Below are 5,108 nucleotides of genomic sequence, written 5' to 3'. Positions count from 1 at the left end.
AGTTGTATGAGCCCCTAATAAAATGTTAAAAAAAAAGAAAGAAAGATGAGGCAGTCTGCTTCCATCAAGACTGACAGCCATGGAAACCCTACGGGACAGTTCGGCTCTGTCCTATAGGGTCACTAGGAGTTGAAATCAACTTGGCAGCAATGAGTAGTCTGGTTGTCGGGAGCCCTGGCGGTGTAGTGGTTAATACTCCCCCGCTAACTCCAAATTGGATGGTTTACCAGCAACCCCTTAAGAGAAAAGACCTGGGGTTCTGGTCTCCGAGAGCACTGCCTAGAAAACTTAGGGCTGCAGTTCTCCTCTGCCCTATGAGTCAGATTGGACTGGAAGCACGCCACCAGAAAAACTCCAGCCGCAACATCTTTCTCCCCTTTGAGACTGGATCTGAATGGGTTGGCTGGTACCTATCCCTCCCCGCCCTCTCTTCTTGCTGGCACGCTAGCCCAGCTGCAGACCCCAAGCCAGGTGCCCTTCCCCTAGAGGAGAGCTGGAGCTCTCTAACCACACCCTTCTCTTAACCACTCAAAGGAAGAACAATTAATGCCTGCCTGGAAAACTCCCCTTTTTTATATATAAATACACATTATGCAAGCTAATTATTCACATAAGCAATGCTTCAGCTAGCACAAGTGTGTTAGGATGTGTCGAGTGAGCTGAAATTCCTCATTTGAAATATTAGACTTGTGGAATCCAGGAGTACTTTAATTTCATCCTGGCCCATCATCAAAGCAAAACATATTTGCAGAACTAGCTGGTTAATGAGTAAAAGACGGAATGGAGAAATCATAGGCAACCATCCCTGTTAGGGACTTGGGAAGATCTTAAATGGCATTATCTTAATTAGCAGGCATGTCAACTGATTTTATATATATATTCTAATTATGAGAGTAGTTAATGCTTACAGTAGAATATTTGGAAGAGAGGAAAATAACAAGCAAACATAAAATACCTGTAATTATGGTAGACACTTCTAGTTAGTCCAGATCGGTGCTTTACTGCTGTACTCTGCACGCAATAAGCTCTAAATATTGATTGTGATATAATCAAATACTGCACATTATTTTCTTGAGACATTTCAAGAAAGCAGGGGACTCTTGGGGGTGGGGAGTTCTAAATCTATGCCTGATGTTTATGGACCTTGGGAAGATTGCTAGCAGGAAGAACAGCTACCATTAAAAACCCCAACTGCTTCTGTTACTCAGCTCTCTTCATTGCATTTCTCTTCCTTTGTCTAAGATGGAATATTTGGGGGCTAAGATGTGCTCACAGGCCAGGCTCTGAGATGTGCCCTACTAGTTTGGCACCTATCAGTGACTTGAGAGATGCTTAGAACTGGGAAATGATTCCTAAACTGGTGGGTTTGCTTAACAAGAGTATTTGGAGATGGATCTTTTATTTGTGGGGCTGGCGGATAATTAGCAACGCAGTTGCCATCAGGCTGCACTATGATGCATGGCAGTCCCATAGCTGTCAGAGGAGTGCTGGGCGCCACACGGCTCCCAGGGACTCACTTTCTTGGAAAGGAACTACCAAGCCTTTCTTTGGAGATGCATCTGAGTGAATGCGCACCATTAGCCATTCAGTGAGTAGTGGAGCGCTTCACGGCGGTTTGTGCCACCTACAGCCTGTTTTATAGAGTTGCTATAGAGTTGATTCCAATTCCAAATCATATAGGACCGTACAGGAACATATATGATTATATCGGAGGGCGGGTTCTCCCTCCACAGGCCTTCCGTGACGGCAAATCTTTAAGGAAGCAGATAGTCTCACCTTCTGACCACAGGAGCTTTGAACCATTGACCTTATGGCCAATGTGTAGCCCACGGTGCTTGCTCAAGCCCCAGTGACATACAAGTGTGGATCCATCTGCACTGAGTTCACATCTATTTTGATTTTGAGAGAGGTTGGATTGATGCAGAGGTTGTGGATGAGACCCATGAAGATAGGGTATCTAATCTGCCTAGGGACTCAAACTCACAAAGGCTTCCTAACTGAAAGGTGACTAGTTGACCTCCCAGTAAGTTGTGAGCATGGCTTTCTGTTGGGAGGAAGCATTTTGTGGTGAGGATGACATTAAACTTGGTGGTCAAGGTCATTTCAAATAGCAAAGGCACATTAGGAAGTATGTGGCTAAAAATACATAGTTTTTGATCAACAAGGTTGTGTTAGGTCAGTTTGACTAGATAAACAAATACAGTGACACACATATGTGTAAGAAAGAGTTTTATATCAAGAATTAGCTATATATCAGAAAAATACCCCATCCCAGTCCAATTCAAGTCTATAAGTCCGATATTAGTCCCTAGCTCCCTCTTCAGACTATGCAGCCACATTCAATGATGCAAAATGCGGGAAAATCACAGGTCGGTGGATGAAAAATCTTGTGGATCCATTGGTGGTGGAAGCATGACAGGGCTCTGGCAGGTCCCAGAGTGGCCTGCCAGCAGGAAGGTGAAGGCAGAGAGAAAGGGGAGGTTCCCAGGGCCCTCCTTACGAGGCCACGCCCACTAAGAGGTACCATCTGGGTGTAACTTGATTGGCAAGCTAGACTCCACCCCTACACTTTTATATATCAAGTTAACCTGAAATTGTGTAACTACCACAAAGGTAGAAATCAGAATGATGAAAACTCACTTTGGAGTTTTCCCATGACATCATCTCTACCCAGTGTATCTGCCGGTGCTGACACATGCATAGTTTCTAGCAATTGGTATGCAGATCTCACCTTCTTTCAGTTAGTCATCAATTTGTCCTTGCTGTGTTCTTGGCAATTATTTGAAAATAGCTTGAAAACAAATGTCTGTTTTCCTTATGACAATCTCTTGGTGGCTGTACCTATCGATGGCCTTCTCCTTCTGTCTCTGCTCCTTCCCTCTTTCTTCCCCGGGTTCAAAATTCTTGGAAGAGGTCCTACAGGAAATTGTCAGGATCTCGGGGTTAGGGCAAGTGGGTCGCAATCCCTGTCTTAGAAGGCTTTCAAACTGGACTCTCACGTGGAGATCAGAAGAAGAAGCTGAGCCATGTGTCTTTAATTGAAATGACACACTCCTCCCCACTCCCCACCCAAACTCCAAAGGACAGTACTGGATATTAACTTGTTAGACCTTTCTCTTCAGTCATCTGACCTTCATGTTGCTGCTCATGTTTAAAGTTCCACCACTTGGACTCTCGTGGACCCGGCAAGGGTCTGGCCGTCCTCTCCCTGCTTTCTCTGAGAGGGAGCCTCTGGCTAGTTGGTGGCACTGCCTCCTCCATTCCCAGCCCTCCTCCTGTTGGTGCACTTGGTGTGAGCTCGCCTTCCCCCTGAGGCCACAGTGACAAAAAGGTAGGAAAAGTATGCGAGCACCCAATGACCCACAGTCGGCAGGGCCACAGTTAGCAGTCTTCAAATACCACAGCCTAGTCTAGCTCTGAACTCAATCATGTGTGTGCCTTTGAAAGTACTCTGGATGTAGAAAACAGTTTGTGGCTTCCTCAGAAAGTTAAACATGGAGAGAATTGCCACATGACAGGAACTGCACTCCTAGTTATACACTCAGAGTTGAAAGAGGAGACGCTGAAATGTGTCCATCAATGTCCACAACAGCCAAATTGTGGAAGCAACCTACATGTCCATCCACAATAGATGAATCCACAAAATATGCTCTCTACCTTCAACGAACTGAGAAGGAATTTCAAAAAGTCTTTTGGAAAACTAAATGAAAAAATAATGAAATCTTTTCCTGAGCCTCTTGAAACCCTGTCATATTATTCAGCCATTCAGTGAAACAAATTCTGATGCTGTGGTATGAATGAGCCTTGAAAACAAGTGCTGAGTTAAATAAATCAAACCGAAAAGGCAACTTGACGTATCATCCTACTGTTAGATCAGTGATTACCCAAAGGGCAGGTAGCTACCTCGTCTGGGAGTGCTGGAATGATTCAGGGAGGCTGCCACAGCAGGTAGCTATACCTTATCCTGGATCATGGGCTATATGTAGTTCAAAAGGTGTGGATTGCCAAGGGACTGGTGAGTAATTTTTTTTTCTGAAAGTGGGGAATTAGGACAAACAAGTTTGGAATCTATGCTATACTTTGCCCCTGGAATATCCAATGTACATGTAACTCATAATTATGAGCCAAACCCAGTAAAGTTTATCACATTAAAGCTTTAGAGCACATTCAGTGGTTTGTACTAACAAAGAGGTGCTACTTTGCAATGGACATAGAACCATTGTTCTTATAGCATTATGTCGTATTATTCTTATTGTATTGTGCTCAAAATTTTTACTATATCTGGAATCTTCTTTAGCGTCCTTATGCATGGAAAGGTTCACTGAAATAATTACATGCATAACAATAGGAACAAGGAAGAATAAAATGTTCCAGAATTAGATAGTGATTATTGTACAGCTCTTCTTGATATGATTGAATTATTGAATTATACAACGTGGATGAAATGCCAATACAACTGATTTTAAAAAAAAGATTCACTATGTACTATTTCTGAGCCAAGCATTTGAGCAATTGATGTTAAGTTATGAGCTGTACCTAAACAAGCTGTTTTGATTTACATAAAAATTTGACTTAAAGACTGTCTTTGGATGGAACTCGTTCATAATACAGGGAATGCCTGTATATGAACTATCTAGACTAGGCAACTGCATAGTGACAGAGTTCATTATCAGAGCTAGGGATAGGAGGGAATGGGAGTCACTGCATTCGTTTGGGGTGACGAGACATTTTTGGGAAGGATAGTGGTGATGGTTGTACAACATGCTGAATGTAATTGATGTCCCTGAGTTATATACTTAAAAATGATGGAAGTGGAAAACTTTTGTTATATAAAGTTTACCCCAATAAAATAAAACAAAAAAAAATTGGGCCTTTTTTCTCTATATTTCATCAGGAGTAAGATTTTGCTGCAGCCCCCTGGGGCTGAGTCGCCCCCGAGGGTTCAATATCCTCATATTTAGCAAACAGAAGAATTACAGAGAGCAAACCGTTTGCTTTAGCTGCTGGTGGAGCCAGCAGAGTCCTGGACCGCACCACAGCGCTTCCCCTGAGGACGATAACCCTGCCATGCAGCAGAGGATTATCTCAAGACTGTGGATCACACACTG

The sequence above is a fragment of the Echinops telfairi genome, unplaced genomic scaffold, assembly GCF_000313985.2.
Source record: "Echinops telfairi isolate 266 unplaced genomic scaffold, ASM31398v2 ScPeMD7_7439;HRSCAF=8477, whole genome shotgun sequence".
Taxonomy (NCBI): domain Eukaryota; kingdom Metazoa; phylum Chordata; class Mammalia; order Afrosoricida; family Tenrecidae; genus Echinops; species Echinops telfairi.
Note: the sequence above shows the minus strand (reverse complement) of the source record.